At 44.3% G+C, this 26,630-nt stretch overlaps 1 long non-coding RNA gene across 1 annotated transcript; it reads right to left on the bottom strand.

The window, feature by feature from the left end:
* LOC138644968 (uncharacterized) lies at positions 1-20,786 on the bottom strand. The gene is made up of 3 exons (XR_011314696.1): positions 20,599-20,786; positions 15,631-15,714; positions 1-1,778 (listed from the first exon to the last, which is right to left on the bottom strand). It is a non-coding gene; the product is annotated as an uncharacterized lncRNA (long non-coding RNA).
* Between the last annotated feature and the right edge of the window lie 5,844 nt (positions 20,787-26,630).

Genomic DNA, 26,630 nt, shown 5'->3' with positions numbered 1-26,630 from the left:
GGTTTAAAAAGCCTTTATTTTTTGCAAAATGTTAGCACAACTAGAACCTGAGCAAAAATGTTACATTTAGTGATTTCACAATAATGAGTGAAGCATATGTAGGGCTGTAACTGAGCTGGCCCTGCTGATTCATTAACCCCTTCACGACATGCGCCGTACTAGTACTGCACATGTCGTGTCTCCCCCTTTGATGTTGGCCCCGGAGGTGAACTCACATCAAAGTCGCGACATGTCAGCTGTTTTGTACAGCCGACATGTGCGCGCAATAGCGGCGGGTGAAATCTCGATTCACCCGCCGCTATTAACCTGTTAAATGCCGCTGTCAAACGCTGACAGCGGTATTTAACCGGCGCTTCCGGCCACACGGCCGGAAATGAGCACATCGCCGACCTCCGTCACATGATGAGGGGTGCGTCAGGATGGTAACCATAGAGGGTCCTTGAGACCTCTATGGTTACTGATGCCGGCCTGCTGTGTGCGCCACCCTGTGGTCGGCGCTCATAGCAAGCCTGCACTTCAGCTGCATAGCAGCGATCTGATGATCTCTGCTATGTAGCAGAGCCGATCGAGTGGTGCCAGCTTCTAGCCTCCCATGGAGGCTATTGAAGCATGGCAAAAGTTAAACAAAAATGTTTTTAAAAATATGAAAAAAAAAAATTATTGCCCCATCCAAAAAAAAAAAAAATCACACCTACACTTTTTTGGTATCACCACGTTCAAAAATCGCCCGATCTATCAATAAAAAAGCATTAACCTGATCGCTAGAGGCGTAGCAAGAAAAAAAATCGAAATGTCAGAATTGCCTTTTTTTGGTCGCAGGGACATTGCATTAAAATGCAATAACGGATGATCAAAAGAACGCATCTGCATAAAAGTGGTATCATTAAAAAAAAGTCAGCTCGGCACGCAAAAAATAAGCCCTCACCTGACCTTAGATCTCGGAAAATCGAGACGCTGCCCTCACCTGACCTTAGATCTCAGGAAAATCGAGACGCTACGGGTATCGGAAAATGGCGCTTTTTTTTTTAATCAAAGTTTTGAATGTTTTTTCACCACTTAGATAAAAAATAACCTAGACATGTTTGGTGTCTATGAACTCATAATATCAGGTCAGTTTTAGCATTTAGTGAACCTAGCAAAAAAGCCAAACAAAAAACAAGTGTGGGATTGTACTTTTTTGAAATTTCACCACACTTGGAATTTTTTTTCCAGTTTTCTAGTACAAGACATGGTAAAACCAATGGTGTCGTTCAAACTACAACTCGTCCCGCAAAAAATAAGCCCTCACATGACCATATTGATGGAAAAATAAAAAAGTTATGGCTCTGGGAAGGAGGGGAGCAAAAAACAAAAATGCAAAAACGAAAAAGGGCCGTGGCGTGAAGGGGTTAAAATTTAAGCGAACATGGCGGCGTAAATGTCACCTATAAAACAGTCCTGGGGACAGTTCTGGCAGAGGCAAATACCAGTGAGAGCACCACTCCAGCGGGGTTTTTTTCTGCGCTGGATTGGTGCCACATGTTAAGTTCCCTGCACCTGGTATAAGTTACCAGCCGCTGTCTTCAGCTCTTCCTGGCGCCACTCTGGTCCGTAAGTCGGAGATAAGTCACAAGCTTTCGATGAAAGTCTGAAAGCCTCATTCTTGCTCTCCTACATTTGATTACTCGGCAATGACTGGAGCGATCGGGCAGGTCACAAACTGCTGGAGAACAACTGGAGTGGTGGTGGGCAAGTAGAATACTAAGTGCACGGAACTTAGATTAATGGAACCATTCAAGCTGTAAAATAAAAAAAAAGTGCATACTTATCAATACAGTGATTCTTAGGGTAAGTGCACACGGTCAGTATTTGCAAAAATCTGCAAATACTGGTGTTGGCAGGAAAAACTCATACATGGTTGCCCCTTTGTCAGATAGGGTGCAAAATGTTTTTAAAACGTGTAGTCATGAAAGATTTTCTATAATATATACATTTTTTTGTTCAAATTACTCCAGAATTATGGCCTGTTTGGCTGGATAAATGTCACACATTGTGTACAATTTTAAGGAACATTGCTGTACTAGAGGATGGCCACCATCAGGTTGAAGTATCACGTTTGGGGAGAAAAAAGAAGGCTAAAGTGCAATCGACATGATCTTACAGTACAGAGATCTTTCTAATGAACTGTTTATATCTATAGGAAATAAAAAGGTTTCTACATAATCACTGACCGATTCTTTACTGTAAGAGCAGTGGGAGCATGGAACTCTGCCACATGTAATGCTCGATTCACTAAACCGTTCAAGAAGGGGCAGGATGCGTTTCTTAAAATGTAATGTCTATCCCAAAATATTATCAATAAAAACATTCTTGCCTTGCCCACATTCACAGAAAACATTGTGGGGGCGAAATGACCTCACAATCGCAAAACTTTTTTTTTTTTCAACACTAAAGTGATTTTTTTTTTTAAATTGACAAGTTTATTGTCGCCGTAATTGTACTGATGACGTGGGTCATATTGCCAGGTAACTTTTATCACACAAGGATAAACTAAAAATAAAAACAATGTCAGAGTTCTGGGATGAGGGGGGGTTCTCAATTTCACCTCTTAGAATTTATTTTTCCCCATTGTTCAGTACACACTATGTAAAATGAACGGTATTATTCATAGTACAACTTATCCCTCAATCGAGCCCTCACATTTGTGGACAGAAGAATAAAACAGTTATGTTTCTTGGCAGAAGGTAAGGAAAAAATGGAATGCTGGGAAAGGGTTAATGTGCAATTAGAATCTGTCTCATGGGGTTATTGCCTATGGATAAGGGTTCACTCACTTCAGCATATTATAAATTGCTCCAATGATCATCCCTCGCCTAGTGTCCATATGCAATCATCTACATACTATAATCATCTATGTAACAAATCTATTTACAAAAGTAAAGCAATCTTATTTAACCCCTTCATGACCCAGCCTATTTTGACCTTAAAGACCTTGCCGTTTTTTGCAATTCTGACCAGTGTCCCTTCATGAGGTAATAACTCAGGAACGCTTCAATGGATCCTAGCGGTTCTGAGATTGTTTTTTCGTGACATATTGGGCTTCATGTTAGTGGTAAATTTAGGTCAATAAATTCTGTGTTTATTTGTGATAAAAACGGAAATTTGGCGAAAATTTTGAAAATTTCGCAATTTTCACATTTTGAATTTTTATTCTGTTAAACCAGAGAGTTATGTGACACAAAATAGTTAATAAATAACATTTCCCACACGTCTACTTTACATCAGCACAATTTTGGAAACAAAATTTTTTTTTGCTAGGAAGTTATAAGGGTTAAAATTTGACCAGCGATTTCTCATTTTTACAACGAAATTTACAAAACCATTTTTTTTAGGGACCACCTCACATTTGAAGTCAGTTTGAGGGGTCTATATGGCTGAAAATACCCAAAAGTGACACCATTCTAAAAACTGCACCCCTCAAGGTGCACAAAACCACATTCAAGAAGTTTATTAACCCTTCAGGTGCTTCACAGCAGCAGAAGCAACATGGAAGGAAAAAATGAACATTTAACTTTTTAGTCACAAAAATGATTTTTCAGCAACAATTTTTTTATTTTCCCAATGGTAAAAGGAGAAACTGAACCACGTACGTTGTTGTCCAATTTGTCCTGAGTACGCTGATACCTCATATGTGGGGGTAAACCACTGTTTGGGCGCACGGCAGGGCTTGGAAGGGAAGGAGCGCCATTTGACTTTTTGAATGAAAAATTGGCTGCACTCTTTAGCGGACACCATGTCACATTTGGAGAGCCCCCGTGTGCCTAAAAATTGGAGCTCCCCCACAAGTGACCCCATTTTGGAAACTAGACGCCCCAAGGAACTTATCTAGATGCATAGTGAGCCCTTTAAACCCCCAGGTGCTTCACAAATTGATCCGTAAAAATGAAAAAGTACTTTTTTTTCACAAAAAAATTCTTTTAGCCTCAATTTTTTCATTTTCACATGGACAACAGGATAAAATGGATCCTAAAATTTGTTTGGCAATTTCTCCTGAGTACACCAATACTTCACATGTGGGGGTAAACCACTGTTTGGGCACATGGTAAGGCTCGGAAGGGAAGGAGCGCCATTTGACTTTTTGAATGAAAAATTATCTCCATCGATAGCGGACACCATGTCGCGTTTGGAGAGACCCTGTGTGCTTAAACATTGGAGCTCCCCCACAAGTGACCCCATTTTGGAAACTGGACCCCCCAAGGAACTTATCTAGATGCCTAGTGAGCACTTTAAACCCTCAGGTGCTTCACAAATTGATCCGTAAAAATGAAAAAGTACTTTTTTTTCACAAAAAATTTATTTTCGCCTCAATTTTTTCATTTTCACATGGGCAATAGGATAAAATGGATCCTAAAATTTGTTGAGCAATTTCTCCCGAGTACGCCGATACCTCATATGTGGGGGTAAACCACTGTTTGGGCACACGGCAGGGCTCGGAAGGGAAGGCGCGCCTTTTAACTTTTTGAATGGAAAATTAGCTCCAATTGTTAGCGGACACCATGTCGCATTTGGAGAGCCCCTGTGTGCCTATGCAATGGAGCTCCCCCACAAGTGACCCCATTTTGGAAACTAGACCCCCCAAGGAACTTATCTAGATGCATACTGAGCACTTTAAACCCCCAGGTGCTTCACAGAAGTTTATAATGCAGAGCCATGAAAATAAAAAATAATTTTTCTTTTCTCAAAAATGATTTTTTAGCCTGGAATTTCCTATTTTGCCAATGGTAATAGGAGAAATTGGACCACAAATGTTGTTGTCCAGTTTGTCCTGAGTATGCAGATACCCCATATGTGGGGGTAAACCACTGTTTGGGCGCACAGCAGGGCTCAGAAGGGAAGGCACGCCATTTGGCTTTTTAAATGGAAAATTATCTCCAATCATTAGCGGACACCATGTCGCGTTTGGAGAGCCCCTGTGTGCCTAAACATTGGAGATCCCCCACAAATTACCCCATTTTGGAAACTAGACCCCCAAAGGAACTAATCTAGATGTGTAGTGAGCACTTTGAACCCTCAAGTGCTTCACAGAAGTTTATAACGCAGAGCCATGAAAATAAAAAAAAAAAAATATTTTCTCAAAAATGAATTTTAGCCCGCAATTTTTTATTTTCCCAAGGGTAACAGGAGAAATTTGACCCCAAAAGTTGTTGTCCAGTTTCTCCTGAGTACGCTGATACCCCATATGTGGGGGTAAACCACTGTTTAGGCACATGCTGGGGCTCGGAAGTGAAGTAGTGACGTTTTGAAATGCAGACTTTGATGGAATGCTCTGCGGGCGTCACGTTGCGTTTGCAGAGCCCCTGATGTGGCTAAACAGTAGAAACCCCCCACAAGTGACCCCATTTTGGAAACTAGACCCCGAAAGGAACTTATCTAGATGTGAGGTGAGCACTTTGAACCCCCAAGTGCTTCACATAAGTTCATAACACAGAGCAGTGAAAATAATAAATACGTTTTCTTTCCTCAAAAATAATTTTTTAGCCCAGAATTTTTTATTTTCCCAAGGGTTACAGGAGAAATTGGACCACAAAAGTTGTTGTCCAGTTTCTCCTGAGTACGCTGATACCCCATGTGTGGGGGTAAACCACTGTTTGGGCACACGTGGGGGCTCAGAAGGGAAGTAGTGACTTTTGAAATGCAGACTTTGATGGAATGGTCTGCGGGCGTCACATTGCGTTTGCAGAGCCCCTGGTGTGCCTAAACAGTAGAAACCCCCCACAAGTGACCCCATTTTGGAAACTAGACCCCCAAAGGAACTTATCTAGATGTGTGGTGAGCACTTTCAACCCCCAAGTGCTTTACAGAAGTTTATAACGCAGAGCCGTGAAAATAATAAATACGTTTTCTTTCCTCAAAAATAATTTTTTAGCCCAGAATTTTTTATTTTCCCAAGGGTTACAGGAGAAATTGGACCACAAAAGTTGTTGTCCAGTTTCTCCTGAGTACGCTGATGCCCCATGTGTGGGGGTAAACCACTGTTTGGGCACACGTGGGGGCTCAGAAGGGAAGTAGTGACTTTTGAAATGCAGACTTTGATGGAATGGTCTGCGGGCGTCACGTTGCGTTTGCAGAGCCCCTGGTGTGCCTAAACAGTAGAAACCCCCCACAAGTGACCCCATTTTGGAAACTAGACCCCCCAAGGAACTTATCTAGATATGTGGTGAGCACTTTGAACCCCCAAGTGCTTCACAGACGTTTACAACGCAGAGCCGTGAAAATAAAAAATCATTTTTCTTTCCTCAAAAATGATGTTTTAGCAAGCAATTTTTTATTTTCTCAAGGGTAACAGGAGAAATTGGACCCCAGTAATTGTTGCGCAGTTTGTCCTGAGTATGCTGGTACCCCATATGTGGGGGTAAACCACTGTTTGGGCACACGTCGGGGTTCGGAAGTGAGGGAGCACCATTTGAATTTTTGAATACAAGATTGGCTGGAATCAATGGTGGCGCCATGTTGCGTTTGGAGACCCCCTGAAGTGCCTAAACAGTGGAAACCCCTCAATTCTACCTCCAACACACCCCTAACCCTTATCCCAACTGTAGCCGTAACCCTAATCACAACCCTAACCCCAACACACCCCTAACCACAACCCTAACCCCAACACACCCCTAACCCTAACCACAACCCTAATTCCAACCCAACTCTAAGGCTATGTGCCAACGTTGCGGATTCGTATGAGATTTTTCAGCATCATTTTTGAAAAATCCGCGGGTAAAAGGCACTGCGTTTTACCTGTGGATTTCCAGTGTTTTTTGTGCGGATTTCACCTGTGGATTCCTATTGAGGAACAGGTGTAAAACGCTGCGGAATCCGCACAAAGAATTGGCATGCTGCGGAAAATACAACGCAGCGTTCCCGCGCGGTATTTTCTGCACCATGGGCACAGCGGATTTGGTTTTCCATATGTTTACATGGTACTGTAAACCCGATGGAACACTGCTGCGGATCCGCAGCGGCCAATCCGCACCGTGTGCACATAGCCTAATTCTAAAGGTATGTGCACACGCTGCGGAAAACGCTGCGGATCCGCAGCAGTTTCCCATGAGTTTACAGTTCAATGTGAACCTATGGGAACCAAAAATCGCTGTACACATGCTGCGGAAAAACTGCACGGAAACGCAGCGGTTTACATTCCGCAGCATGTCACTTCTTTCTGCGGATTCCGCAGCGGTTTTAGAACTGCTCCAATAGAAAATCGCAGTTGTAAAACCGCAGTGAAATGCGCAGAAAAACCGCGGTAAATCCACGATAAATCGGCAGCGGTTTAGCACTGTGGATTTTTCAAATCCGCTGCGGAAAAATCCGCATAGGACCAGAATACGTGTGCACATACCGAAACCCTAACCCTAGCCCTAACCCTACCCCTACCCCTAACCCTAGCCCTAACCCTACCCCTACCCCTAACCCTAACCCTAACCCTACCCCTAACCCTAACCCTAGTTCTTACCCCAACCTTAGTGAAAAAAAAAAAATTCTTTATTTTTTTTATTGTCCCTATCTATGGGGGTGACAAAGGGGGGGGGGTCATTTACTATTTTTTTTATTTTGATCACTGAGATAGGATATATCTCAGTGATCAAAATTCACTCTGGAACGAATCTGCCGGCCGGCAGATTCGGCGGGCGCACTGCACATGCGCCCGCCATTTTGGAAGATGGCGGCGCCCAGGAAAGAAGACGGACGGACCTCGGGCGGCCAGGTAAGTATAAGGGGGGGAGATCAGGGCACGGGGGGGGGGGCGTCGGAGCACGGGGGGGTGGATCGGATCATGGGGGGGGTGGATCGGAACACGGGAGGGAGGATTGGAGCACGGGGAAGGATTGGAGCACGGGGTGAGGGATCGCTGTGCGGGGGGGGTGGATCGGAGCACGGGGGGGGGTCGCTGTGTGCGGGGGGGGGGTCGCTGTGTGCCGGGGGGGGGATCGGAGTGCGGGGGGGTTTGATTGCAGCACAGGGGGTGTGATTGGTGCACGGGGAAGCGGACAGGAGGACGGGGGAGCGGAGCACAGGACGGAGGGGAGCGGACCACAGATCGGGGGGCTGGGGGGGCGATCGGAGGGGTGGGGTGGGTGCACATAAGTGTTTCCAGCCATGGCCGATGATATTGCAGCATCGGCCATGGCTGGATTGTAATATTTCACCAGTTTTTTAGGTGAAATATTACAAATCGCTCTGATTGGCAGTTTCACTTTCAACAGCCAATCAGAGCGATCGTAGCCACGAGGGGGTGAAGCCACCCCCCCTGGGCTAAACTACCACTCCCCCTGTCCCTGCAGATCGGGTGAAATGGGAGTTAACCCTTTCACCCGGCCTGCAGGGACGCGATCTTTCCATGACGCATATGCTGCGTCATGGGTCGGAATGGCACCGACTTTCATGACGCAGCGTATGCGTCAAAGGTCGGGAAGGGGTTAAGGATATAGATAAATGATAGAAAGATGTTAGATATCCTGCATATATATAATTTCACAAGCCCCCTACATATAATAAGTTTGCAGCCTTTAGTGAAGGGATGTCAAACACAGAGGGCCAAATTAAGTGTGGACAAAGCTGCGGCGCAACCTTGGTATTTATTTTTAAAAAGTCTAAAATTTTTCCTCATCAAATATAACGATTAACTTTTTCATAGCAAAACAAAGGTGTTGTCTCACAAAGTACATTTTAATTAGTAGATCTTATAATAAAATCTAGGAATAATGTTATGTACGAGCAGTAAAAATCATATGGCCTAGTTTAAATATGTAATAAGGGATAAAAAAAAACCTTGAATAATACAGATTTAGAAAAAGTATGATGCCAACAAAAGTGCCCCCCAAACACAGTACCCTCCACGTGCACAGTATGATAACCCTAATGTACCCCTTCCCAATCCCTCCAGCAAAGTATATTGACCCCCATCACAGTATGATTCTCCAACTGTAATCCTCACACAACCCTCCATACAGTATAATGGCCCCATATAGTCCTCCATACAGTAGGACAACAAAAAATGACCTATATAGTATAACAGCCCCACATAGTCCTCCATAGTGTGTAATGGCCACGAAAAGTGCTCCATACAGGATAATGGCCTCACATAGTGCTTCATGTAGTATAATGGGCCCCACATTAAAAAAAAAAATCAATACTCATCTATCCCAGTTACCTCACTGCTCTGGTCTCTTCATGGTGTCTTCTGATCTTCTGCACATCTTGGTAAAGCGGGCGCGTTGTAATGACATCATGCCCGCTGCGCTGAACGTCCGATGCAGAGGAGGAACGATACGAGAGGGAGCGTCGTGATAATCCTTCTTACATCATTGCTTTCAACTGTCAGTATACAGGATACCAATACAGTTGAAAGTGTGATGTCAGACCCACCCTGCTTTGCGGGCCACATACATTCACACCCCATTACTAACCCAGTAATCAAAAATAATAAATAATTTTTGCGTGTATTTAAATTAATGCTAAACACCCTGTGGTAAATAGATACAACGATTAAGTGTGTCTATTATGCCAGAAATTCACCAGTTTTTAACCCTCTCTCTCCTCCCCCCCCCCCCCCCCGACTTTCTTTTTGTATGGCTTTAGATTAAAGAAACTTGCTTTTATTCACCACTTGGACGTGCCGCTCTTCATTTCCTCTCTTTCACTCATTGTATTATCCTTGTATACTTATTATTTCCAGGACAACGTGCTGTTATGGACCCCGCAGGGTCTATGTTTACCCACATAAGGTACATGCATGTGGCTTTAAAGAGGACCTGTCAACAATTCAAATGGGACCAGTTTTAACTCTTAGGCCAGGTCACACTATGGTATTACATCTGATGCGATATGCTAATGACACTCTGCTCCTGCTCTGCTGTCAGCAGGAGCCGAGTGTCATGCTCAGGGCCGGCGTCAGCACCCGGCGTACCCGGGCAAGTGCTGGGGTCCTGAACAAACGGGGGGCCACTCGTGGCCGGGACACCAGGGGGCCCGGGCTGCTCCCCCTGCAGCTTTGGCACTACTTGAGCTCAGCCATCACTTAAACAAACATGGCCGCGCACTGGGCAGCGATGTCTGCTAGTAATGACGCGGCCGGGCCGACACACAAGCAAAGTTAAAGGCACAGTGCAAGCCCAACCGCATCTTTAGTAGCAGACGCAGGTGCAGAGTGCACGGTGTGCGGCCATGTCTGACTGCCATCAAACAGCGCGCCCTCCATAGCCACATGCCAGAGGAGCCTGATGGGCGACAAGCCAGGGGGAGGTGAGTGAGGCTTGTCTGTATGTCTGTGTATATCGGTGTGTATAACGATATATATTTATGTATTTTTGTGAATTTGTTTTCAAATATATGTGTATGCATGCATGTCTGCGTATTGTATGTGTGTGCATGTCTGCGTATTGTATGTGTGTGCATGTCTGCGTATTGTAGGTGCGCATGTCTGCGCATTGTATGGGTGCGCACGTCTGCGTATTGTATGGGTGCGCATGTCTGCATATTGTATGGGTGCGCATGTCTGCGCACTGTATGGGTGCGCACGTCTGCGTATTGTATGGGTGCGCACGTCTGCGTATTGTATGGGTGCGCACGTCTGCGTATTGTATGGGTGCGCACGTCTGCGTATTGTATGGGTGCGCACGTCTGCGTATTGTATGGGTGCGCACGTCTGCGTATTGTATGGGTGCGCACGTCTGCGTATTGTATGGGTGCGCACGTCTGCGTATTGTAGGTGCGCATGTCTGCGCATTGTATGGGTGCGCACGTCTGCGTATTGTATGGGTGCGTCTGCATATTGTATGGGTGCGCATGTCTGCGCATTGTATGGGTGCGCACGTCTACGTATTGTATGGGTGCGCATGTCTGCGTATTGTATGGGTGCGCACGTCTGCGTATTGTATGGGTGCGCATGTCTGCGTATTGTAGGTGCGCATGTCTGCGCATTGTATGGGTGCGCACGTCTGTATTATATGGGTGCGCAGGTCTGCGTATTGTATGGGTGCGCATGTCTGCGCATTGTATGGGTGCGCACGTCTGTATTGTATGGGTGCGCATGTCTGCGTATTGTATGCGTGCACATGTCTGCGTACTGTAGATGTGAGTGTATGTCTGCGTATTGTGTGTGTGCATGTCTGCCTATGTGAAGGATGAGGGGGAAGGCTAGGCCCTGTGTAGTATATCTTTATTTCTCCGCCGTATCTGTGCATCATGAATCATGGTATGTGGGCCCACTGAGACTCTTTTGCCCAGGGCCCACAAAAACCTGGAGCCGGCCCTGGTCATGCTACTGTGCTCCGAGCCTCTCGCAGAGAGCGGATCGGAGCACAGCTGCTCCGGAGGCGGAGAATTAAATTTTTCCATCTCCTCCATTGCCGGGGTCAGCGTATATCGCACAGCACTCGGATGATATCTGAGTGGTGTGCGCTGTGTCACTCGCACCCATAGGCTTATATGAGTGCGAGTGAGCAGAGACTCGGCCGAGTGTCGGTGACAATCACAGCATGCTGCGATTTCACTCGCACACTGAAAACGGCCAAGAAAAAACGGTTATGTGAGCTGCCCCATAGAGAAATACTGGTCCGAGTGCTATGCGATTTTTTTTTTTTTTTTTTTTTTTTAATCGCATAGCACTTGTCCGTATTATGCTCTAGTGTGACTCCGGCCTTACTTTCACAGCTCACCCGATTTGTGGCCTTATTTTTTTTTTTTTTTTTAGGTCAGCGCTTATAGCAAGTCAGCATTTCTGCTACATCCAGGCGGTCTGATCATTGCCTGTGTGTAGCAGAGGTGATCAGGTTATCCTAGCTTCTAATTTCCCATGGAGACTATTTAAGCATGAAAAAAGTAAAAAAAAAAAAAAAAAAAAATTTTTTTTTTTTACTGCGGATTTCACCTGCGGTTTTACACCTGCGGATTCCTATTGAGGAGCAGGTGTAAAACACTGCGGAATCCGCACAAAGAATTGACATGCTGCGGAAAATAATCTGCAGCGTTTCTGCGCGGTATTTTCCGCACCATGGGCACGGCGGATTTGTTTTTCCATGGGTTTACTTGGTACTGTAAACCGCCTGGAAAACTGCGAATCCGCAGCCAGAATCTGCAATGTGTGCACATAGCCTAATGCAGGGCAATTCTGGAGGAAAACCTGTTAGTCTGTACAAGATTTGGGACTGGGGCGTAGGTCCACCTTCCAGCAGGACAATGACCCTAAACATACTGCCATGTGTGAATGGCCCGGTCACCGTCCAGACCTAAATTCTATTGAGAATCTGTGGCAAGACTTGAAAATTGCTGTTCACAGATGTCTCCATCCAATCTCACTGAGCTAGAGCGAGTGTGCAAAGAAGAATAGCCAAATATTTCAGCCTCTAGTGTGCAAAGCTGGTAGAGACAGACCCCAAAAGACTTGCAGTAGTAATTGCAGTGAAAGGTGGTCCTACAAAAGAATTGACTCAGGGGGTTCAATACATTTAAATGCATGTCACAATCTTCATTTCCTTTACATGCTACTTTGTGTTGGTATATTATGTAAAATTCCAATAAAATATATTCATGTTTGCAAATGTAACATGAAAATAAATGAGCAAAAGTTCACAGGGTATGAATACTTTTTCAAGGCACTGTATAGTCCTAGCAGATTACAGATGAAGAGGATCTGCTCCCTCAAAACAAGTTTTGACAATAAGGTCTACAGTAAGAGTTTTTCAACTTTAAATAATTTTCTATTGTGGTTTCCAACATCACACCAATACGGAGTACAGTATGGTTGCCCTTTTTTGCAAGTAACTGCTTTGGTACAGCAAGGTCAGGTTTTTATTCATATATTCTGTTAATAAAAGATTTAGCTTGTATGCTTAGGGTGTGTTTCCACGGTCAGGAAACGCTGCGTGTTTGACGCTGCATAGAGCCGCAGCGTCCAGATGTTACAGCATAGTGGAGGGGATTTCCTGAAATCCCGTCTCCACTATGCGTTAAAACACGCAGGCGGCAGACCCGCATAAACGGACATGCGGCGCGTCTTTTCAGAACGCGGCATGTCTGTTTACAATGCGGCAACGCTCCGTCACCGCACCGTAAATTACCCATAGATAATCATTAGATGTGGTAAAACCACATCTAATGATTAGTCACGTGTAGTAAGTGCGTAAACACAGCTTACTACGCATGTCTCCTAATGTACATGCCGGCTTACCTGCCCCCGCCGCCGGAAGTCCCACATCCTCTGCAGTTCTCGTGATAACTTATCGCGAGAACTGCAGTGCACGTGACCGGGGGTTATCTCCGATCACTTGTCTGGTTTTCACAATCAGCTGATTGTCCGAACGCTGCAGTGTTGGTGATCATTGGAGAGTTATCTCTGGCGATCATCTACAGCAGTGTTTCTCAACTCCAGTCCTCAAGATCCACCAACAGGTCATGTTTTCAAGATTTCCTTAGTATTGCATAGGCTATGGAATTAATGCTTGAGCAGGTGATGAAATTCTCACCTGTGCAATACTAAGGATATCTTGAAAACTTGACCTGTTGGTGGGTCTTGAGGACTAGAGTTGAGAAACACTGATCTACAGGCTCTGCTACATCTGGATGTCAGGCATCTAGATGTAGCAGAGCTGGACTCGTCTTGACTGTGCACATACAACACGCAACATACACCATACGACATGCTACATGTGACATGCAACATACAGTATGCTACATGTGCCATACAACATGTGATGTGCTACATACAACATGTGACGTGCAACATACAACATGTAACATACATGTGACGTGCTACATGTGACGTGCAACATACGACATGCAACATGTCACGTGCGTCATGCAAAATACCACATACGACATGCAACATACTGTACATACAGAACATGTAACATTCATAACACATACAGTACATACATATAGACATACAGTACATTAAACAGAGTACATACTCAGCATCACCTTTTCACCTTGATCCCCGAAGCCATTGTCCTCTGTAACAAATAATAAACTATACTCCCTGATCCGCAGAGATCCAATTAAAACGAGTGTCCCACGATGATCTCCCGTGGAGAGCAGCTACATCAGCTGAAGTGACCGCTCTCCAGGGGCTCCAGGAATACAGTGATGGAAGGTATCCTTCCAAAATGTATTCCTCCGTCCCTGTGAGAAAATAGTCCCTAGTCTCACTTGTGGCACTGCTGTGTGGGAAAATTCCCACACAGCCTTGCCATAAAGTGAGACTCTGAACTAAGGTAACCTCAGTGATAAACTGCAGGACCCATTGTCTCCTGTCAGTGTGTCACTGAAGATCTATAGATCACCTGATGTCACTGTTCTATAGGGGAGATCGTTGTGGGACATTCGTTATTAATTGGACTATGGCGGAAAGTAAGTATACGGTTGGTTTATTATTTTTACTTTTTTTTTGCAGGCGCTCAAGTATGGTGAAATTAAGAATAATAAAATACTTTTTTCTGGCTGTGTCTATTTTTTTTACACTTTCACTATAATAGGATTAGTAAAGGATAGGCATCTTATTGACGCCTCTCCATTATTCACCGGGCTTAATGTCACCTTATATTAGCAAGGTGACATTAACCCCTTATTACCCCATATCCCATCGCTACAGGGGAGTGGGAAGAGAGAGAGGGGCCAAGTGCTGGAATTAGCGCATCTTACAGATGTGCCATTTCTGGGGTGGCTGCGGTCTGGTATTTGTAGCCGGGGGCGGGGCAATATGCATGGCCCCTCTCTAGGCTATGAATATCAGCCCGCAGCTCTCTGCGTAGCCTTTCTGGCTATAAAAAATAGGGGGACCCCCACGTCATTTTATGGGGGGGTCCCCCTATTTTTATAGCCAGTTAAGGCTACGTAGACCGCTGCGGGCTGATATTCATAACCTGGGAAGCTCCATGGGTATTAATCCCTTCCCAGGCTACGAACATCAGTCCCCCAAGCGCTGGCTTTCCCTCTCTGGTGCAGAAAATTGCACGGGAGCCCACACCATTTTTTTTTTTTTCAAAAATTTTTTTTTTTTAATTAAACATTGCGTTTAAGGTCGGGGTCAATACCTGGCACTGCCGCGGGCACTCGGACCGGAGCGTTCAGCTGCATAGAAATACATGCAGCTGCACGCTCCACTCCCGAGTGCCGGTGGCAGTGCCGGGTATTGAAGCGAGAGACTTGTGAATTTCTCGCGAGTGTGACCCCGGCCTAATGCAGATTTCATGTGTGTGTGTCTTTATTTAAGGTCGGGATCACACATGCGAGAAACTCGGACGAGTCTCGCATCTTAATACCCGACACTTGCTTCGGCACTCAAGAGCGGAGCGTGCAGCTGCACGCTTTGCTCCCAAGTGCCGGCGGCAGTGCCGGGTATTAAGATGCGAGACTCGTCCGAGTTTCTCGCTTGTGTGATCCATCTATCGTATCCATCAAGGGCCGGACTGGGACTAAAATTCAGCCCTGGCATTTGAAGTTACACAGGCACACTTGTCACATGGTAACTGTATAATACAGTATCTTTGTACACTTGTAGGCAGGGCCGGTTTTAGGCAATGTGGGGCCCCAGGCAAAGTTTAAAATGGGGCCCCAAATGCTAACATATTGCACATTACATAAAAGCATTTCGGTTGTACTTACATGCGCCAAGTTCAGGCCGCTAAATGAGTTTGATCGACAATACTGAAGTTGTTCAACGCTTGTTTCCTGGCCTCTTTCCACCGTCTGAGGAATAATGATGGGACAGAACGATCACTAATAGATCACTAACAGATCACCATATAGTATCATGTTATCAGCAGCACATCTACAGTTTACACCGGCGATGTGCTGCTGAGAACAATGATTTTTGTTCCAGCATAAACAATCTGAATATGCAGCATTTTATTTGTTTAGTAAAATACACCCCATAGTCCTCCATATATTATAACTAGATGGTGGCCCGATTCGAACGTATCGGGTATTCTAGAATATGTATATGTATATAACAGCCACATAGTATATAGGAGCCATGTAGTATATAGCAGACAAATACTACGTGGACTACGGAAGGTGAGAATGGCAGGTTTTTTGTTTTATTATTTTTAACATTACATCTTTTTACTATTGATGCTGCATAGGCAGCATCAATAGTAAAAAGTTGGGGACACACAGGGTTAATAGCAGCATTAACGGAGTGCGTTACTCGCGGCATAACGCCGTCCGTTAACGCTGGCATTAACCCTGTGTGAGCGCTGAGTGGAGGGGAGTATGGAGCGGGCGTTGGGCACTGACTGGTCGGAAGTAGGTGTAATGTCCACACGGTGTAAGGAATTTAAGAGAGAGTAAGCTTTAACTGTATTTTATTCTCCTCTTCTTCCTCCAGCACACAACATACAGCAGCATAAGATTTCCTCCTCAGGCCAGAACTGAAACTCCTCTCAACTCCCGCCCTCGCTTTCTTAAAGAGACAGATCTAATTCTTATACATTACATCATCCCCTTTTTTTTACATATATGTTAACCTAAAACAAATATTGACAATGTAACAATACAAAAATGTCCAAGAAAAACCATATGTCTGTATTGTCTTATTCCCCCTTTTTTTTTTTAAACTATATCTCTTCAATAAGTCTCGATGGAGCCCTTCTTTCCCGTGTAGGGTAATGTCTGCGTTCATTGGGGGTGTCCAGTGCTGACGGATCAGTCGCCTCTTGTTGGTCCTCTCCACCGTCGGGTATCAAATCTTCCACTGGTGGGAGTTCATTATCATTGTTCTGCGGTATGATTTTAAAATGTGAGGAATTTCGAGTGATGGAGTGTCCGTCTCGCTCAGCCGTGACCATACTGCCTTTTCTCTCAGTAACATTATATTTTGCAGGACTATATACAGGTGAGGTTTTGTTGGTTGATTTTTGACGCACAACAACCATATCACCTCTTTTGATGGCACATGGCTGTGCCCGTCGCCTTCTGTCTGCATAATGTTTCATGGCTTGCTTGTTAAAGAAATCCGTTGATCGCACTGAAGAGTCATTTGGTAAGGGATGACTAGTCACATCAGGGATCCGTGTACGAAGAGTTCTGCTGAACATTAGATGAGATGGCGCAGCATTAGTGGTGGAATGTGGCGTGTTGCGGTAATTGCGCAGGAATTTGTATAGTGACTGTTTCAGTGGGGTGTGCTCCAGGCTAGCTGCCTTGATTCGTTTCCCCATGGTGCGCATGAAACGTTCTACAATTCCATTGGCTTGCAGCCAGCAAGGTGTGATTTTTCTGTGGCTGAACCCCAAGTATTCAGAAAACTGTGCAAACACATGTCCATTGAATGGAGGTCCATTATCTGTTTTGACCACTCTTGGAATGCCATATGCAGAGAATATGTCGTCCAGTTCTGGTATGACACTATTAGCAGACGTTGAAGAGATGAATGAAATGACAGGGTATCTAGAATATTCATCAATTGTTACTAGAATGTATTGGCCATTTGGTAATGGTCCATATATGTCGACTGCCACTTCCTCCCATACAGCAGTGGGTAACGGAGACATTTGTAATGGCTCTAGAGTTGATGATGGAGTAATTAATTGACAAGTGGAGCAATGTCCAATCTTCTCTTCCACCAATTTTTCCATATTTGGGAACCACACTTTTTCTCTGAGTAACTTTTTTGTGCCAACAATTCCTAGATGACCTTCGTGTGCTATCTGTATGACTAGGTTGCGCAAGGCCTTAGGTACAACCAGTTTGGTACCACGAAGGATGAGTTGATCTTCAGTGACTGATAATTCCTCACGTACATTTGAAAATAGTTTTAACTCTTTCAGATCAATCCCATCTTCAGGAAATTTTTTCTTTTGAATTTCATGCCACCTTCTATTTTGGATAATTTGTATTAAGGCACAGAGTGTCTTGTCACTTGTTGTTGTATTCACAAACTGATCAACAGAAAGTGCTTTTGGCACAGCGTGAGCTGCAACAAAGTGGATGTATTCTTCAATGGAGGAATGCACAGGTAAATCATCATTCGTGGGATGTCTTGAGAGATAATCAGCCGGATTGCTGTATTTTCCAGGTTTGTGAACAATTTTGTAATTATAGTCCTGTAGACGTAGACCCCATCGTTCAATCCGTGCTGGCATTTTAGCTCGGGGATTTCCAAAAATTGTAAGGAGAGCTTGATGATCTGTGACAATGGTGAAGGGAGCGCCATAGAGAAATAAGTGAAAGTGTTCACATCCCCAGACGACTGCCAAGCTTTCTTTTTCAGGTTGTGAATACTTTCTTTCAGTGCTTGTTAAGCTTTTACTTGCATAATAGGAAATGATGTGGGGACTTTGATTGTCATCCTTGTATTGTGCTAAAATTGCACCCAGTCCCACGGGACTAGCATCCACAATCAGTTCGGTTCGAAGAGCTGGATCAAAATAGGCTATAGTGGTTGTTGAGCAGAGTTCGTTTTTGATTGTTTCAAAAGAGGCCTGACAGTCTTGGGACCATTGAAAAACGCAATTTTGTTTCGTAAGTTCCCTTAATGGAGTGCTGATTGTCGAAAAATTTGGAATATATCTAGCACAGTAACTTGCCATTCCAAGAAAAGAGCGCACTTCACTGGCTTCCTGTGGAATTGAAGCTGCTCTGATGGATTCCACTTTCTTGGGATCAGGTCGTACTCCTTCCGCCGAGAAAATGTGACCATAGAACTCCAATGAATTTTTATCAAATTCGCATTTTTCTTTGTTTAAAGTGAGTCCAGCAGAGAGCAGACATTCAAAGATAGCATATAGAGCACGATTATGTTCAGCTTGAGTTTTCCCAAAAACCAGTATGTCATCACTGTAATTAAAGGCATTTGGAATATGTTGAATGACGCTCCTTATCGTATCTTGAAAAATTTCTGCTGCTGAGCAGACCCCAAACGTCAATCTTTTGTATCTTCTGAGACCCACATGGGTGGAAAATGTTGTTAAGTATCTGGATTCTGGACTCAATTCTAATTGATGATAGCCCTTATTGAGGTCGAGCTTTGAAAAAACAGTTGCTCCATTTAATAAATTGATAATGTCATCAATTGTGGGTGAGATGTGTCTTTCCCTTTGAATAGCAGTGTTGGGCAGGCGCATGTCAACACACAGTCTTACCTGCTCTGGAGTCTTTGGTTTTGGAACTACCACAAGTGGAGAGACCCACGGAGTGGGACCAGAAACAGTTTCAATGACATCATCATCCATGAGTAATTGGAGTTCCTTTTCTACCTTCTTTCTCAGGTGAAATGGAATACGTCTGTGAGCCTGGGCTACTGGACGGACACTGTCATCCACATGAAGATGCACTTGAGAGTCCTTTAATTTTCCTAATCCACTAAATAGGGAGGGAAAACTATTCCCCATGGCTTGTACATCCAGGTCCGCAGGGTCGGTTATGGTATGAACAATCTGGATGAGTCCTAGCTTCAAGGCAGTGTGATAGCTGAGAAGACAGCCTCCTGATCCTTGTAATGTGTGAAAAGTGGTTTTCTGCCTATTTTCTTTATAGCTAAGTTCAGCATCAAATTGTCCCATTGTAACTAGAGGAGTTTTAGATCCATATGGGAAGATTTTAGTATGCACTTGCTGTAAGACTGGCTTTGTTTTCAACTGTTCATAAGTATTGCTGTCTATGATATCCACCGAAGCTCCTGTATCTATGGTAAAGGTGATATCCGTGTTGCAGATGGTGAGTGTAATACATGGAGACTGCACTGAGCCAGTGGCAGACGTCGTGAACACATAGTTCTCAGCCACAGACACTTCTCCTATATCCTGATTTACCATTTTTATATTTGCAGGCTTTGTAATTGGCAGAGGAGACTTGTTGGGTGCTGATTTGCAGACAACTGCAAAATGGTTCCCTTTTCCACATTTACTGCAAGTTTGTCCTATAGCTGGACATTTGTTCATGTGGTGAGGGAAATCTTGTCCACATCTATAACATTTCTTCTGTTGCGGGGCCTGCTTGCCTTGTGCACTGTTATGTTTGAGAATATGCACATGTAAATTATCCCCACTCTCCATTGCAGTTGCCTGATGATCTGCTATCTCTATAGCACGGGCCATCTTGAGTAAATCATGCAGAGAGAGATCCTGCTGCAGAGCTTTACGCCTTATGTTATTAGACGAGAAGGTGACAATTACTTGAGTTAGGATTTCATCATCTACGTCAGTAAATGCACACCCATGTGCTAGTTCTTTTAGCCGGGTGACATAGGTGTCTATGGATTCTTCTGGAAGCTGCTTAGCAATCCTGAACTTGTATCTTTCATATCTGATGTTTTCTTTAGGGTTGAAGTAGTCAGTGAGAGCTTTGGAGCATTTGCTGTACGTGTCTGTCTCCGCTGCTGGTAATGTGCTGTATATGTCATAGACTCCTGTGCCCGCACAATGCAGGAACACGGCTTTTTTTCTGTTCTCCTCTCTTATATCTATTGCTTCCAGGAAATTCTCAAATCGATTTAACCATTTTCTCCAGTTATGAGAGAGATTAGTGACATCAGTCATATCAAACTGTGGGAACATGTGCAAGTATTCAGCCATGACGGAGTCTCTCAGTGGTGCTGGCGTGTGAAGCAGTAAAGCAGGGGTCAGTACTCACAGTAGCAGGTGATTCAATCCCATCCTCGTCGCCAGTTGTAATGTCCACACGGTGTAAGGAATTTAAGAGAGAGTAAGCTTAAACTGTATTTTATTCTCCTCTTCTTCCTCCAGCACACAACATACAGCAGCATAAGATTTCCTCCTCAGGCCAGAACTGAAACTGAAACTCCTCTCAACTCCCGCCCTCGCTTTCTTAAAGAGACAGATCTAATTCTTATACATTACAGTAGGGAGGGACTAATTCTCGGCCGGGCTGTGGCCGTCGCTGATTGGTCGCGGCAGCCAGGACAGGCAGCTGGCAACACCAATGAGCGACGCGGGATTTCCGGGACAGACCGAAAGACAGACAGACGGAAATACCCCTTAGACAATTATATAGTAGATGTGCACCACAGTCCTCCATATAGTATAATACACTCCTTATAGTCCTCTGTATATTAAAATACACTGCCCAGTCCTCCATATAATACCTATAAGACACCCATGGAGTAAACAGTCCAAAACTCATATGAGTAAAAACATACAAAATTTTATTACTTACTACATAAAGACATTTAATAGTCTATAGACAGAAGAGACAAGGTACATCCAGAGCTCATAAGTGGAGGACAAACCACCATTGAAATAAGGCTACGTTCACACTAGCGTTTCCCGTTTTGCGTCGGGCGACGCAGCGGCGACGCATGCGTCATGCGCCCCTATATTTAACATGGTGGACGCATGCGTTTTTTTTTGTTGCGTTGTGCGACACATGCGTCTTTTTTGCCGCTAGCGTCGGACCAAGAAAACGCAACAAGTTGCATTTTTCTTGCATCCAAATTTCGGCAAAAACCGACGCATGCGTCGCAAAACGCAGCGTTTTTGCGTGCGTTTTGCCGCGTTTTTGCGTGCATTGTGCGTTGCGTCGCCGACGCAGCGGCGCACAACGCTAGTGTGAACGTAGCCTAACAGTATGGGACAATCCCAAATGCATGTATATGTTGATACACCCAGTAAAGCTGTTATACAATAATATGTTTAAAAGTGCATAGTGCAAATCCAAAAAGGAACTGGGCCTAAATAGTTGTTAGAAGCTTTCAGTGTAGTTAGTGGCGCATTACAAGTACATACGCAACCAAAGAGAGCATTCAATACTAACATGCAGGTCTTAGGCTGGTTTCACATTTGCGTTTGTGTCCGCAGCGTTTCTACCGCATATATCCGCATGCGTTGTGTACTCCTATATTTAACATTAGGGACGCATGCGTTTTTAATTGTTCGCGTTTGCCGTGTTTGACGTTGCATGCGTTGTTTGCGGCTTGGCGTGGAAATGCAACTTGTCGTAATTTTTAAAGGTGTCAATTTGCCGCCTGAAAACGCATGCGGTCGATTGCGCAAGGTTTGCGACAAAAAAACGCATTGCTGTCTATATGAACGCATGCGTTCACAAGCACATGCGTTTGGTTGCGTTCGTGAACACATGCATTTCACAAGAGAAAAACATGTCTAGACACTGATAAGCCACCCCCCACATAGTAGGTGATAAAGGGAGGTAGTGAACATTTGCAGGTCACTACTCAGCAGACACTGTAGCACAGGGGTCCCCAACTCCAGTCCTCAAGGCCCACCAACAGGTCATGTTTTCAGGATTTCCTTTCCATTGCACAGGTGATGCAATTATTACCTGGGCAAGACTAAGGAAATCCTGAAAACATGACATGTTGGTGGGCCTTGAGGACTGGAGTTGGGGACCCCTGCTGTAGCAGACGAGACACAGGCTACATCTTGGAGGAAAACAAGACACTGAACAATGTGAGTATATCCTAGCCAATGGCTTTATTTTCTGTTTTCTGTCCCTACATGTCCTAATTTCTTGCATTTCTTTCTTTCTACATGCATCAGAATGTCTTCTTCTCATGAGGAGTTTCTTCCTGGGCCTTCGGAAGTCGAGCATGTCAGTGAGGTGAGTACTTGCCTCATCAGATTGGTAAATATTCACTGTCACATCCACACATGGGACAATTTTTTTTTTCTTCATTTTTTTAGAGCTCTTCTTCATCTGCGGCAGAGACTGGGCAGGAGCAGCGGAGTCAAGGTTGGGTGGAAAGACTGCAGCGGGTACGTATACAAGGCTGACTGTTTTATGTATCCTCAGTGTAATAGGCAGCATCAATAGTAAAAAGTTCATCACACAGTGTTAATAGCAGCGTTAACAGACTGTGTTACACCGCGTTATGCTGCGGTGTAACGCAGTTGGTTTAACGGACTGCTAAAACGCTATGTGGGCGGCGGGCGCTGACTGGGAGGGGGGAGTATGGAGGGGCACTGACTGCAGGGGGAGTAGGGATCGGCCATTTCACGGCCAGACTGCCCGTCGCTGATCAGTCGCGGCCGCTGGCGCGACCAATCAGCGACTTGGGATTTTTGTGACACAGATGTAAGTTATCGATAGATACGATAGATGGATACAGTAGATAGATAGATATCTATCTATTATATATCTATTGATATACAGTGGGGCAAAAAAGTATTTAGTCAGTCAGCAATAGTGCAAGTTCCACCACTTAAAAAGATGAGAGGCGTCTCTAATTTACATCATAGGTAGACCTCAACTATGGGAGACAAACTGAGAAAAAAAATCCAGAAAATCATTGTCTGTTTTTTTTATCATTTTATTTGCATATTATGGTGGAAAATAAGTATTTGGTCAGAAACAAACAATCAAGATTTCTGGCTCTCACAGACCTGTAACTTCTTCTTTAAGAGTCTCCTCTTTCCTCCACTCATTACCTGTAGTAATGGCACCTGTTTAAACTTGTTATCAGTATAAAAAGACAACTGTGCACACCCTCAAACAGTCTGACTCCAAACTCCACTATGGTGAAGACCAAAGAGCTGTCAAAGGACACCAGAAACAAAATTGTAGCCCTGCACCAGGCTGGGAAGACTGAATCTGCAATAGCCAACCAGCTTGGAGTGAAGAAATCAACAGTGGGAGCAATAATTAGAAAATGGAAGACATACAAGACCACTGATAATCTCCCTCGATCTGGGGCTCCACGCAAAATCCCACCCCGTGGGGTCAGAATGATCACAAGAACGGTGAGCAAAAATCCCAGAACCACGCGGGGGGACCTAGTGAATGAACTGCAGAGAGCTGGGACCAATGTAACAAGGCCTACCATAAGTAACACACTACGCCACCATGGACTCAGATCCTGCAGTGCCAGACGTGTCCCACTGCTTAAGCCAGTACATGTCCGGGCCCGTCTGAAGTTTGCTAGAGAGCATTTGGATGATCCAGAGGAGTTTTGGGAGAATGTCCTATGGTCTGATGAAACCAAACTGGAACTGTTTGGTAGAAACACAATTTGTCGTGTTTGGAGGAAAAAGAATACTGAGTTGCATCCATCAAACACCATACCTACTGTAAAGCATGGTGGTGGAAACATCATGCTTTGGGGCTGTTTCTCTGCAAAGGGGCCAGGACGACTGATCCGGGTACATGAAAGAATGAATGGGGCCATGTATCGTGAGATTTTGAGTGCAAACCTCCTTCCATCAGCAAGGGCATTGAAGATGAAACGTGGCTGGGTCTTTCAACATGACAATGATCCAAAGCACACCGCCAGGGCAACGAAGGAGTGGCTTCGTAAGAAGCATTTCAAGGTCCTGGAGTGGCCTAGCCAGTCTCCAGATCTCAACCCTATAGAAAACCTTTGGAGGGAGTTGAAAGTCTGTGCTGCCAAGCGAAAAGCCAAAAACATCACTGCTCTAGAGGAGATCTGCATGGAGGAATGGGCCAACATACCAACAACAGTGTGTGGCAACCTTGTGAAGACTTACAGAAAACGTTTGACCTCTGTCATTGCCAACAAAGGATATATTACAAAGTATTGAGATGAAATTTTGTTTCTGAGCAAATACTTATTTTCCACCATAATATGCAAATAAAATGTTAAAAAAACAGACAATGTGATTTTCTGGATTTTTTTTTCTCAGTTTGTCTCCCATAGTTGAGGTCTACCTATGATGTAAATTACAGACGCCTCTCATCTTTTTAAGTGGTGGAACTTGCACTATTGCTGACTGACTAAATACTTTTTTGCCCCACTGTATCTATATATGGATATATTTATAGATAGCTATATCGGTAGATACCATAGATAAATACAATAGATAGATCCATAGATAGATACGATAGATAGAAAGATATGATAGATATCTATCGTATCTATCTATTGTATCCATCTAACGTATCTTATGTATCTAGCTGTGTGTGTATATTCTTCAAGGGAGTATGTAAATGAAGAGGTAGGACAAGAAATTACATCACAATTATTTTTTTTTGTATATCTTTATTTATCTTACAAAAACACACAAATCTGCATGAAAAACGCATGTAAAAACGCATTAAAAACGCAGGTGACCTGCCAGTGACCTCAGGTGCAGATTTGGTGCAGATTTTACCTGTGTCAAATCCTGAGCAAATCCTGATGCAATCCTGACCGAGGAAGCATACCCTTACTTACCAGATTCTGTCACCAGGTTTCTGCTGACCTATCTGATTGCAGCATAAAGTAGTGGCAGAGACCTGATGGCTGTAGAGGTGTCACTTGTCAAGAAGAAAGAGATCAAAAGTTGAGGCTGAGCTTGGAGTCCTCTTACTCCACAGCAGTTTCTCCCCCTGCACTCCCGCTGTTTGCTGACAGCTTTTTCCCCATCATTGTAAAGGGAGGAAAACAAAAAAAAATGTCAATTGTGGATGGGCAAGGGGAGCACACAACTAGGGCATTTTTTTATTCCATGTACACTGTATGACAAGCACTAGAGAATAAGAGGCATGTCATTTTCCACCTTCACAATATATAGTAACTACATGTGAAGATCCTACACGTTCTCTTAACCACAGTGGAGATCCTACACGTTCTCTTATTCACACGTGGAGATCCTACAAGTACAGATCCTACACGTTCTCTTATCCACACGTGGAGATCCTACATGTACAGATCCTACACGTTCTCTTATTCACACGTGAAGATCCTACAAGTACAGATCCTACACGTTCTCTTATCCACACGTGGAGATCCTACATGTACAGATCCTACACGTTCTCTTATCCACACGTGGAGATCCTACAAGTACAGATCCTACACGTTCTCTTATCCACACGTGGAGATCCTACAAGTACAGATCCTACACGTTCTCTTATCCACACGTGGAGATCATACATGTACAGATCCTACACGTTCTCTTATTCACATGTGGAGATCATACATGTACAGATCCTACACGTTCTCTTATTCACACGTGGAGATCATACATGTACAGATCCTACACGTTCTCTTATCCACACGTGGAGATCATACATGTACAGATCCTACACGTTCTCTTATCCACACGTGGAGATCATACATGTACAGATCCTACACGTTCTCTTATTCACACGTGGAGATCCTACACGTTCTCTTATCCACACGTGGAGATCATACATGTACAGATCCTACACGTTCTCTTATTCACACGTGGAGATCCTACACGTTCTCTTATCCACACGTGGAGATCATACATGTACAGATCCTACACGTTCTCCTATCCACACGTGGAGATCCTACACGTTCTCTTATTCACACGTGGAGATCCTACACGTTATCTTATCCACACGTGGAGATCCTACATGTACAGATCCTACACGTTATCTTATCCACACGTGGAGATCCTACATGTACAGATCCTACACGTTCTCTTATCCACACGTGGAGATCCTACACGTACAGATCCTACACGTTCTCTTATCCACATGTGGAGATCCTACATGTACAGATCCTACACATTCTCTTATCCACACGTGGAGATCCTACACGTACTCTTACCCACATGTACAGATCCTACATGTACTCTTACCTACATGTGGAGATCCTACATGTACTTTTACCCACATGTACAGATCCTACATGTACACTTACCCACACGTGGAGATCCTACATGTACTCTTACCCACATGTACAGATCCTACATGTACTCTTACCCACACGTGGAGATCCTACATGT

Source organism: Ranitomeya imitator, chromosome 7 (assembly GCF_032444005.1).
Source record: "Ranitomeya imitator isolate aRanImi1 chromosome 7, aRanImi1.pri, whole genome shotgun sequence".
Taxonomy (NCBI): Eukaryota; Metazoa; Chordata; class Amphibia; order Anura; family Dendrobatidae; genus Ranitomeya; species Ranitomeya imitator.
Note: the sequence above shows the minus strand (reverse complement) of the source record. Positions and strands in the feature narration are given on the sequence as shown.